The following is a 13,585-nucleotide window of genomic DNA, read 5'->3' as shown; positions in this document are numbered from 1 at the left end:
ATACTAAGTTCAGATATTAAATACTAGATATTAAGCTAGGTAAAATATAGAATTATAATATTACTTTCTTTTTTTTAAAAAAAGCTTATTTTTAAGCAAATAAGTATTATAGAATTATTATTTAAATTATTATAGTTCTTTATTTTATTCTTCTATACTTATATCTAATTAACTAGTCTTTTTAGTAATCTGGTTATTATTAATTAGCTAAATAATAGTTTTATAACTTATAAGAAAAATATTTCAAATTAGAAGCCGGATATTAATTAGGGTTTTTATTATATTTAATCTAATTAATTCTATATAAAAGCTTATTTTATTTTATTTTAAATATTAGAATATTTTATATTTTATATTCTTAGTCTATTATTACTTAAATTAGTAATAGTAATTCGTTCTTCTAGCTAGATAATAAATTATTAATAGCCTTATATAAATAATTAAAAGAGAATATATTATAAAATTTAATACTTTTAAATAATTCGATTTTATAGAAATTACTAATTTAATATAAAATTAAATAAAGCCCGGCTATTTAATAATTTAGCTTATAATTAAAATATTATATTTTCTATTTCTTTATTAATATATATATTTTATTTTTTATTTTAAAGTTTATAAAGTAATATTTAGTATTAGTATATTTCTTTATTTTCTTTTATATTTATTCTATATTTTCCTTATTTCTTTTTATAATATTTTCTGTTTATTTAGTAATTTATTAAGCCTTTATTTTATTTAGCTTATTTTAAAATATAAGTATTAGAATTAACTAGTTAAAAGAGATTTATAAAAGCCTGCTATTAAAAAGTTTATATAAAAATATACTAATAGAATTATATAAGAAAATAAATTATTAATAATTATTAATTAATATATTAGTTTATAAATAATATATTATTAATAGTTTTAGTTTTATTTCTAGAATTCTATTAAACTTCTTCTAGAATACTAATATAAATTATAGATTATAATTAGAAATAATAAAGGCTAAAAGGCTATAATAATAATAAATAATTTAGAATTATATTTTTATTATATTTTCTATTATAATTATTTTATAATAAAATATAAAAATAACTTATTTATTTAATTAGTTAATTATAATATATATAATATTATAGCCGGATTTCGAGCCAGGTATTAATTTGAAATTTATTATAATATATTATTATAAATAGTTCGAAACTAGTAAAAAGTAAAATAAACTAGAAGTTTTATTTCTTGAAATATTTACTTGTTTATATAAATAATAATTATAGATATATTAAATAATATTATATTATATATTCTTCTAATAATATTATAGCTATAATAGCTTATATATTTTATTTTTACTAGAATATATTATAAAAACTTAATTATAAGCCTTATAAATTAAATCTATATATAACTATTTCTTTAGTATTATAAGTTATTTATAATATAATAATAATTTATTTTCTATAATAAAGTCGGTATTATCTTATTTAGTTTATTTATAAAGAACTTATAAAAAGAAAACTTTATAATTATTTTATAAAATTTATTTAACTAAGTTATTTATTTTATTAAAATTATTATTAAGGTTCTAGAATACTTTTAAGTTAATTTGATTTTAAGAAAAAAGGCTTTAATATAATATTTCTTTTTTATTTTATCTTATTATATAACTTTATTATTTTAGTATATTAGAATATTAGCTTTTATATTTTATTTACTAGATTTATATTAAATAATAAAGTATTTTAATATATAATAGTTTATATAGATCTGGATTTAATAAATAGTTTTTTTAAATTCCGAATACTATTAATTTAAAAATTATATAATAATAAATATTTCTTTATTATATATTTTATAATTATATTCTATAAATAGTATTATTTTTAAAAAGAATATTATAAAACACTATTTATTTTTATATTATTAAAAAAATACTAGTAATAATATTATCTAAAATATTAGTTTTAATTATTAATTATTAATTTAAATTATAGTAATAAAATAGATTTAATAATATAAAATAGATTTTAAGCTTTTTAAAAGTATTCTAATAAATATTATTAAATAAAAAGAAAATATTTATATATATGAGATTTAATAAAGGCTTAATAATCTTATTATAATTATAAATAAATTTCTTATAAAAGTTATAGAATTCTAGAAAGGCTTATATTTCTTTTATAATCTAAAAAGCTTTCTAATTTTTTATAATAATAATTTTTTTAGAATTAATTTTAATATTATTTATAGAAATAATAAAGCTAAGATATTTTATATATATAATATAGAATTCGCATTTTTTAATATTTACTTATAAGCCTATATTCTAGAGCTATTAAAGAACTTTCTTTATATAAAGTTTATATTCTAATTTATTATTAGAATAAATAAGAATATTATTTAAATGAGAATATTATTTATATAATATTAGTAAATAGCTAGTTTATTAGTTAATCTAAAAAATAAAACCTTATATTTATATATTTTATAATATATATAAAATATTATTAATTCTTCTAATTCGGGATTTATATAAATTTAATAGAAAGTCTAATAAATATTAAACTTTATAAAGATTTTAATTTTACTAATTCTAGTTAAAATCTTATTAATAAAAGAAAAAGAATAATAGTTTTTATAAGTAATCTAATTAAGCTTTTAGTAATTAATATAGAATTATAAGCTTCTATTAGATTTCTTATAAAAAGAATAAGGGCTACAAATAATAATTAACTAGAAATAATACAGCTTTTATTAAGGTTTTCTAAAAGATATTTCTTTATAGCTTTTAATTCTACTATTATTATTTTATATAAAAAACTATATTTTAGATATCTTTTTACTTTTTTTCTAATTATATCTTATAATTATATAATTAATAAAAAAATAAAATATTAGAGACTTTTTTAAGGAAAATATTATTAAACTTAATATATTATTTAAGAATAATAAGGTTTTTAATATTAGCTTTCAGAAAAAACTTTTATTATTATTTAAGAAAGCTATTAATTTTATAAAAGCTTATAGTAAAAACTTTATTCTCGAATTATTAGAAATTATAATATATATTTATAGAACTAATACTAGTAATTTTAATAATAAGAGCTTCTATTAGCTTTTTTTTATATATAGTTTTTTCTAGTATAAGATATTTATAAAATAAATAATATTAGCTAAAGAATCTTTTATTTAATAATAGCTATTTTAAATATCTTATTTATAAAAATATTTGTTTTTCGGCTTTTAAGAAATAGAAATAACTAATATAAGTTTTAGGCTTTTTATTTAGATCTAATTTAAAATTAATAGAATTATATTTAGAAGAAATATTATTAGTAAAGCTAATATATAAAAAGAAGTTAGTAATAAAGTTATTCTTTATATTATAGTTCTTAATAGAGGCTTATTTCCTAATAGCTTATTATTAGTTTTCCTTATTAAATATATAATTTCTAATTTTAATATTAATTTAATAATTAGAATAAGAAATAGAGCTTTTTGGAATATAAGAATCTCTTATATAATTAAGAATAATAAAAGAAGAATTTCAGACTATATTAAATATTAGTTTCGAATATTAAAAAGTAAATTGAAATATTTTAGCTATTTATAGCCGAGAATAAAATTATAAAATTCAAGCTTAAGAATTAGTAAAGAAATATTATATTATTATTTCTAATTAATAGTAAAATATATTTTTAATAAATAAATAATACGGGGTTTTAATTTATTATTATATTTCTTAATATTAATAGATTTAAATAAATACTAGAATTTGAAATTAAAAAAGTATTAATAAATATAAAACTATTTATTCTAGAATTAATAAAAGAGAAAATATTAACTAAATATCTATTATAAAATAAGCTATAAAATATAATTAAGTATACTTCTTTTATTAACTAGTTTAGATTAATTTCTATAAAATTAATTCTAAGTTTATTTAAAAAGAAATCTTTTTCTAAGTATTTTTATTTCCCGGTATATTATTTATATTAGCTTTTATAAGCTTATTATCTTTTTCTAATTCCTTAATATTAGTAATATATTTTAGTATTAGATAGTTATAGGCTATATAACTACTTTAAAAATAATTAAAATAAATTAAAGTTAAAGCGAAAATATCTTTTCTTTTAATAACTAGCTTATTAATAATTAGAAATACTCGAACTAATATAAAAATATAAGAAATTATTATATAAAGTTTAGAAATAGTAAATATAGAAATATTAAAAGTAATAAAAATTAGAAAAAAAATAATAGTTAGAGCCTTAATATATTTTCTAAAGCTTTTATAAATCTATAATACCTTTATTTCGGAATTAATTAATAAAGCTATATAATATAAGTTATAAAATATATAAATAAAATAGTATTAGTTTATAAGTTATTTTTTTAAAAAAAGTATTAGCTTATTATATAACTTATAAAAATAGTTCTATAAATAGATTTAAGCTTTATTTATTAAATAAATAAACTTAGTCTTAAACTTATAAAAGATCTAAATCTTATTTATTTATAGCTTCTTATATTTATATCTAGTTTTATATATATAATAAGAATTAATAAAGTATTTATTAAAATAGTTAATTATTTCTATAACTATTTTAAAAGAATTAATAGTATTAGGCTTATATTAAATATATAAGTAATATTAGATATTATTTTTTATATAATTAAAGATATAATATATATGAGTATTTTTATTTATATAATAATTTATATTAATTTTAAATTTACTAATAATTATAAATCGGGTTTTTACTATTATTAAACTTTAAGAAATCCGGAATCTTTATAAAATAGAACTTATTATATTTAGAAATTTTTCTAGTTAGATATATTTATTTAATAAAAGAAATTAGAAATTAAATATTATATTATAGTATTTAGATTAGAAATATATATTATTTGAAATATAATTTTTATTAATAAAATATTCTCGAGAAACCTCTTTTATATTAAATAAATAAGCTAGACTAATAACTAAGCTATTTAGGGTTATATAATTAGTCTAAATATTTATCTAGATTTTAACTTAGGTTTATTATAATACAAGTATATTAGAATAAATATTAGATAAAATAAGAGATTTTTTTAAAATAAAAGATTCTATTTTAAAAGTATTTTTAGTATTAAATATAAGAAATAGAATTATAAGATATAAATAAAAACTTTTAGAAAGGCTATTAATATAAAAGGTTATATTAAAGAATTAGATATATATAATTCATATATAAAGAATTATTCTTTAGAAATAAATAAATATTTTAGGGAAAATATTCTAGAATTTTTTTAAATAAAAAGAATAAACTTAGTTTAATATTATAATCTTATAAAAAGAGCCTATAAATAAGGTATTTATAAAAGAACTATTTATTAAAAAAACTAAACTAAAAAGAAAAGAAGTTTCGAATTAAGGTTTTTTAAATATTTATAGTTTCTTACTTATAGCTTGGCCTAATAAGACTTAGTATTCTAAATTTCCCAGAATATAGCTTCTCTTAGCTTTATTATATACAGCTATTATATAACTTTAAATATTAGATATTTAGATACTAAATACTAGATATTAAGCTCAGATACTAAATACTAGATACTAAGTTCAAATACTAAGCTCAGATATTAAGCTCAGATACTAAATATTAGATACTAAGCTAGGTAAAGCATGAAATTATAATAATTAACTTTTATTAAAAAAAATTTTATAAATATTTTAAAATAATAAAAGAATTTATTAATTTATTAAAAGCTAATAAAAAACTATAATATTATTTTAATTAAATAAATGAATTAAATAAGGCTTTTAAAAAATTAAAAGTTATATTTATAATAATACTAATTTTTTATTATTTTATTTTTATTTTAAAAATTTATATAAAAATAATTTCCTAGCTTTTTAATAAAGAAATAAAAGCCTAATAATATTTTATTATTTTTTATTTAAAGAAAATAATTATAATTAAAAATAAATATAAAATAAATAATTTTAAATCTTTAATTATTATTTTAATATTTTATATTTAATAATATTATTTAATATATATCTAATATTATAAATTAGCTTTTAATTTTATTAACTAATATAATTATCTAATTATTATTTATATTTTATTATTTATATTTCTTTTCTTAAAAAATATATAATAATAAAAAATTAAAAGCTATTATTAATTACTAATAAAATAGTAAAAGTAAAAAGTAAAAATATTTAATTAAATAAAAGGCCTAGTCTAAAAATTATAATATCTAATTATTTGCTTTTTCTAATCTTAAAAATTCTAGGAAACTTCTAAAATTATATAATTAAAATTAAAAATTAAAAATAATTCTAAATTATTAAGAAAAAAATTACTTAAAAGAAAAAGAGAACCTAAATAATTAAAAAAGAGCCCGAAATAATAATAGAAATACTTTTTTTCCTAAAGTCTTTTATTTATTAAAGTTTACTAGAATTTTATTAAAGCTTATAAAAATAAGATTTAAATTATTTAAAAAAGATTTAAAATTAAAAAAGATTTATTATAAATAAACTAGTTATAAATATTTCAAATAAATAAACTTTAATTTTTATAAATTTCTAATTTTTAAAATAAAAATATTAAATATTAGCCTTATTTAAAATTTAATAAAGAATTAAATAATACTTTCCGGAATTTACTTATTTTCTAATAAGATATATTTATATTATTATAATAATATTAATATTAAAAATATTAAGAAAAGCAAATAAGAAATTTATAATTATTATATATATTTTATAAAAAGCCCGAACTTTTAAAATTAAATCTCGAATAATTATAAGTATTATATTATTAGTATTTGAAATACTATTAATAAATTATATAGAAATCTTAGTAATAAATTTAATATCTTAAAAATAGTACTTTTCTTATATAGTAATTAATTATTTTTTATATTTTATTTAATTTATTTCTTTTATATAATAAGTAATAATAATTATTAAATTTATATATATTATAATATAATCTAGGAACTTCTTTATTTTAATAGTATTTCTGTTTATAATTTAATAATTCTAAAGAATATAAGTTATATTTAATAACAAGTTCGATTTTTTTATAAGACTTTATTAATCTTACTTATTAATTTAATTAGTTTTAAATAACCGGCTATTAATTTATAAAGAGAATATAGATTATTAATAATATTATTAATTGCCTAGTTTTATAATATTTTATTATAATCTCGAATATAAGATAAGATAATTATTATAGCTAATTAACCTTAGTTAATAAATTTATATTTATATAATAGCCTTTTTATTTAGCTCTATTAAATATATAAGCTATTAATAAATCCGTATTTAATACTATTATTAAGAAATTCGCTTTTCTTATAAATAAATACTTTTTATTATAAAATAAAAATATAATTAAAACTAGAAAAAATATTAAAAATAATTATTATTATATTAAAACTAGTATTAAGCCTTAATTAAATAGCTATTAATTTTTTAAATTAAATAATAATAAAACTAAAAAGATTTCTAAAATAAATAATAATAGTAGTAATATAGCTAGTATAGCCCTAATATAGTTCTAATATAAGAATTTTTTCTTTTTTCTAAAATAGTTACTAAAATAATTATATTTATTATATAAATACTAGATAAATATAATAAATACTAGAAATACTAGTTATTTAATAATAATAGAACTAGAGTAAATAATAGAAATAATAGAAAAAGTAATAGTTTTAATAATAGAAACTAAAAATTTAGTAATAGATATAATATAATTAATATAAATAAAGTTTTTTTAAAATAGAATTAAGAAAATATTAGCTTTTTTAAATCTAATAATTCCGTAAATATAAAAGATTATAAGTATTAAAAAAAATTTTTTTTAAAGAAATATATATCTTTTTATTAATATCTTTTTATTTAATATATAAAAAGAATATAAAAGTATTATATATATAAACTTATATATTTACTTATATAAAATAGCTCAGAAATAGTATATAGAGAAAATCGAAGAAACTATAAAGCTTATATTTTGATTTATATTAAAAATAATTAATTTATAAATAAAATAATTAATAAATTATTTTAAAGACTTTATATCTAAAATAATAAAAAATTTCTAAAACAAGAAATATATTATAAAAGATATAAAAAAAGAATATAATATTTATAAATATATAAAAAAAACTTTATTATTAAAATAACTAAAAAACTTAACTAATAAATAAAAAGCTTAATAAAATATAATTATAATAAGATATTCTTATAATATCCCAATTTAACTAGTTTTATATTTTAATACTAGAAATATAAGTTCTAGATATTTATATAATAATAATTATTAAAATACTATTTTCGAATTCTGCTTTTACCTATTCCAGTAATAATAATAATTATAAATAGAATATGAAATCTTTTTTATTATTAAAATCCAGATATTTCTTTATAATAATATATAAAGAAAATAAAAAGAATATTTCAAGAATATAATAAATAATATTTCAAGAATATAATAAATAATATTTCAAGAATATAATAAATAATATTTCAAGAATATAATAAATAATAGTTTTATTAATATTATTAAAATAAGAAAATTAATCTAGTATTTAATTATAAAAATATATTAGAGAATTATAAAAATAAATACGAAAATAATTTAGAAAATAATAAATATATTACTATAAAAGAATTTATTTTCTTAAACTTTCTAGTAAATAATATATAATCTTTATAAAATAAATTCTATTTAGCTATTTCTAATAATATTAAATCTTATATTTATAGAAAATATAATAATATTTTCTTAGTTTATTTCTAGATATTTCCAGATATTTATATTAATACTTATAATAAAATAGAAACCAGAATTATAATAATTCTTAAAGCTATAAAGCTTATTATAATAAAAGTTATTAAAGTAATTCTTTATAAAATCGAATATAAAATAAATAAGATTTCTTATATATATAATTCGAACTAGGAAAACTAATAAAATTAATATATATTAATATAGGATATATATATCTTATTATAGGCCAGGATTAGCTAAATAGTTATAAGAAAGTTTTATATAATATTTCCTAATTTATATTTTTTAAAGAAATCCTAAATAAAGTTATATTTATAAAATAAATAATCTTTTCTATATATATATTTAATATAGTAAATAGCTAGAGATATTTAGATAAGATTTTTATTATAATATAAGTTATAAACTAATTAGAACCAGGTCTGCTTTTTAGTAATAAATTTCTTTAGTAAATATTCTTAATTATTAATTACTAAAATTCTATAATTATAATAAATATATATAATAATCTTATTATAGATATTATAGTTCTTTATTATATTTCTAAAATAATATATTATATTCTTATAGCTAGAAAAATTATTATTTTCCCGAAATTAAAAGTAATAATTTAATCTAATATATATTAGTTTCTAAAAACGAAATATATTTCTTTTAATAAAGCTATATTAATATAAAGAATATAATTTTGAATTATCTTAATTTTATTAGTATTATTAATAATATAAATATTATAATAATAATCTTAATAAATCTAAATCTAAACTAATTAATAAATATTAAAAACTAAGCCTTTTTTGAAATCCCGAATAACTAAAAAGAAATAGAACTAATAATTTTATAAGAAACCGACTCGAATTTAGAAAAGCCTTAATATAATAAATAATATAAATTCGATATTAATAAACTATAAAATATACTAGAAATATATAAATAATATATATTTTATATAATATTATTATTGAATTCCGGAAATATTAGATTAATAAAGGCCTAATTAATATACTAGAAAAGAACTATATAAGAATTTCCTTTATTAAAGACTAATAAAATAAGAAAATTATATTAAAAAAAAATTCTTTTAAATTATAAATATAAAAAGATTATTAATAATATCTTTAATAAGTTATATTAATAAAACTAAATAAAATAAGTTTATAAACTAATTTCTTTTATCTTATTAGTATTTATAATTATAAAGAACTATTTTATTATTAATTTCTATATTATAAATAAATTAGTTATTTTAGATATATATTTATTATTATTATAATTAGATTTAATTAAGGTATTATAAAATTAAAAAAAACTATTTCTATTATTAATAGTTTCTAATTCTTTTACTAATTCTTTATTATAAAAAAGTATTAAAATTACTTTATAATTATTAGTTATTATAGCCTAAAATACTTAAAAATTATATTTATAGGTTTTTAAAACTTTATTTAATATATTTAATAGTTTATAAATAAATAGCTATATAATTATACTAGCTTTATTAGAAACTTTATTAATAATATTATTATTTTCTCAAATATAATAAAATAATACCTCTAATATTTTTATATTATTCTCGAGCTATTTATTAAATTATAGTTATTTTTATTAGTAAGAAAGTTCTTTATAAAATACCTATTTATAAAATTATTAAATTATCTAATAAATATATTTAAAATAGTAATAATATAAAAGCAAGTTTTAATATTTAAGAAACTTATTTTTTTTATTATATTATAAGTCTTAAAATAATATATTAAAATCGGATAATTATAAATATATTTTCTAAGTTATATTTATATAATTAAACTAATATAGGAATAAAAGACTTAGTTATTAGAAGCTAGATAGAAAATTAGTATTATAGAAAAGAAATAAAAAGGCTATTATATTAGAATAAAATATAAGCCTATAATCTAAAAGCTTATAGTATTCGAAAAACTATAAAATATATTTATAGTTCTTAAATTCCTGATTTATTTCTTATCTAATAAAGTTCTTTTATTTAATTTAAATATATTATAAGAATAAGGGTTTTTTATTATAGCTTTTTATTTAATACTCGAATTAATATTAGTAGATATTATTAAGAAACTATTAATATTATATATTTAGCTAATTCTTTTTATAAGTAAGGTATTAAATATAGTAAAGAAATAATATTATATAATGAAATTAGAAGTTATATATCTAATATAAACTTATTATAAGCTTTAATTTATAATTTAATCTAGTATAAACCTAATAATTATTCTTATTAATTATAGAGCTATAAAAGGAATTTATAATTAAATAAGCTTAAATACTTCTAATATAATAAAAGCTAATATAAGATTAGTTTAATTAATTTAAATATTATATTAGATATATTATTATATTTTAATATTACTAAAAAAACTAATATTTTAAATAATAATAAGCTTAAATATATTATATTTATTACTAAAATAATAATTAATCCGAAATTTAAATAAAAATTTATTACTAGTTTCTAAAAGAATTCGAAATTTATAAAAGCTTTAAAGATATTAAATATAAAAAAGAATAATATTTTCTTTTAAATAAAAGAAGGCCTTTTTTATTATATTATTAGTAATTAATTCCGATTTTATATATTTAAATAAATAAATAAAATATTTATATCTTATTTATAATAAGATCTATTTTAATATAGAATAAATCTTATATAAGCTAAATAAGTTTTATATTTCCTAATTAATAAAATATCTTAAAGATTATATTATATATTATCTAGCTTATTTTTTTAATAGAATATTAAAATAATATTTTTATAAAAAACTATAACTAATTTAAATACTTCTAATTCTATATTATATTATAATAATAAACTTTATTTTAGTACTTTCTATTATTCTAATTATTAGTTTTTAGAAAATTAATAGTTTTAATAGTTTTAATTATATAATATTTCTAAATAAATAAAGCCTCGAAATAAAAGAATTAAACTATTAAAATTAGCTTTTAATATTAGATTATAATATATTTGTTTCTAAAATAATTAAGCTTTATAATTTCGTTTTAAGTCGGATTAAATAATATATATATAATAGCTATTTAAATATCTTTAAATAAATTTATTAGAGGCTTTAAATTAGTAATAAATCTAATATTATTTATAATTAAGATTTAATAGAAACTATTCGAAATTATTTATAAGCTATATTAATAAAATATTAAGATTATTATTAACTTTATAAATAATATAACTAGAAAGTACTATAATATAAAATATAAGCTAATTATAATAGATATTAGAAACTAGATATTCTTAAAACTTTATTAAAAATATTATTTTTCCGGTAATTTAGATAAAAAATTATTAAAATAAAAAATGAAACCGTTTTATATTTTCTATTAAATAAAAAAGCTTATATATAAATTAGAATTATTAATTAGCTAGAAATTTTATTTTAATATTTTAATAATATATTTATAACTAGTACTAAAAAGCCTTAATTTATTTAGTAAAGAATTTATTAAAGATATATAATTTATAGAAAATATTAAAAGAAATAATAAAGATTAAAAAAGCTAGAAATTAGAATATATAATTAATAAAAGATATATTTATTATAATAATAAAGAAAATTTGAAATATTTTATTAAATATCTGAATTAGAATAATAAATATAACTAGTAATTTCCTATTAAGCTATTAGGAAATATAAAAGAACTAGTATAAGAATATAAGACTAGACTAATAATAAAGCCAGTTTCTTATTATTATAATTATTTCAGAAAATAATAATAATAATAAAGCAAATATTATTACTAAATATTATAATTATTATATATTTTTATTATTTTTATTATAAGATAACTAGATCTAATTTAATAATCTATTATAATTTCTTATAAAAATAAGGCTATTTATATATTTAATTTTTGCTATTTACTAATTTATTTTATATATTATAACTTATAAATATATTCTAATATTTTCTTTTTCTATTATTAAATTAGAATTCTATATAATTCCAAATAATAATATAGTTATATTCTAATTATAAATATAAGTAATAGCTTAGCTATTATATAGAACTTATTAACTTTAGCTAAGCTTTTATTATTAGTATTATACTATTATATTAATAATAAATTAAAGTCTAATCTTATATCTAAATTAGTAAATATTAAAAAGTATTTTAGTTTTTATAATAATTCTATTAAATATATTTCTTTTAGTAAGTATTATAAACTAAATACTAATATAAAAGTCTAATTTAATTAAATCTATAAATATTTCTATATTTCTATTATAATAAATACTTCTATTATAATAAATACTTCTATTATAATAAATACTTCTATTATAATAAATACTTCTATTATAATAAATACTTCTATTATAAATACTTCTATTATAATAAAAATTTTTTTCTTTCCTATTATTATAGTTCTAATATTAGTATTTATATATATTACTCTTATAATAAAATTAAATAAATATAGGGCTGAGTTATATTAATATTAAAATAACTAAATTCTAAAAAATAGAAACTAAACTATTTCCTAAAAACTAATATTAAGATCTTATAAACTATTTTCAAAAAACGAAATAAATATATATAATAAATTTTAATATAAATATGGATATTTCATTATTTTATATAAAAGATAATTTTCGAATTAGCTAAAATATATTATTTTATTTATAATATATTAGTTAATAATATAATAATTTTATTAGTTAATAAAGATAGGAAATATATATTATATAAAAATTATTATAAAATCTAAAAACTTATTATAAATACATATTATTATAATATTATATTTCT

Source organism: Hyaloscypha bicolor (genome assembly GCF_002865645.1).
Source record: "Hyaloscypha bicolor E unplaced genomic scaffold K444scaffold_87, whole genome shotgun sequence".
Lineage (NCBI taxonomy): Eukaryota > Fungi > Ascomycota > Leotiomycetes > Helotiales > Hyaloscyphaceae > Hyaloscypha > Hyaloscypha bicolor.
This window is presented reverse-complemented; position numbering follows the sequence as displayed.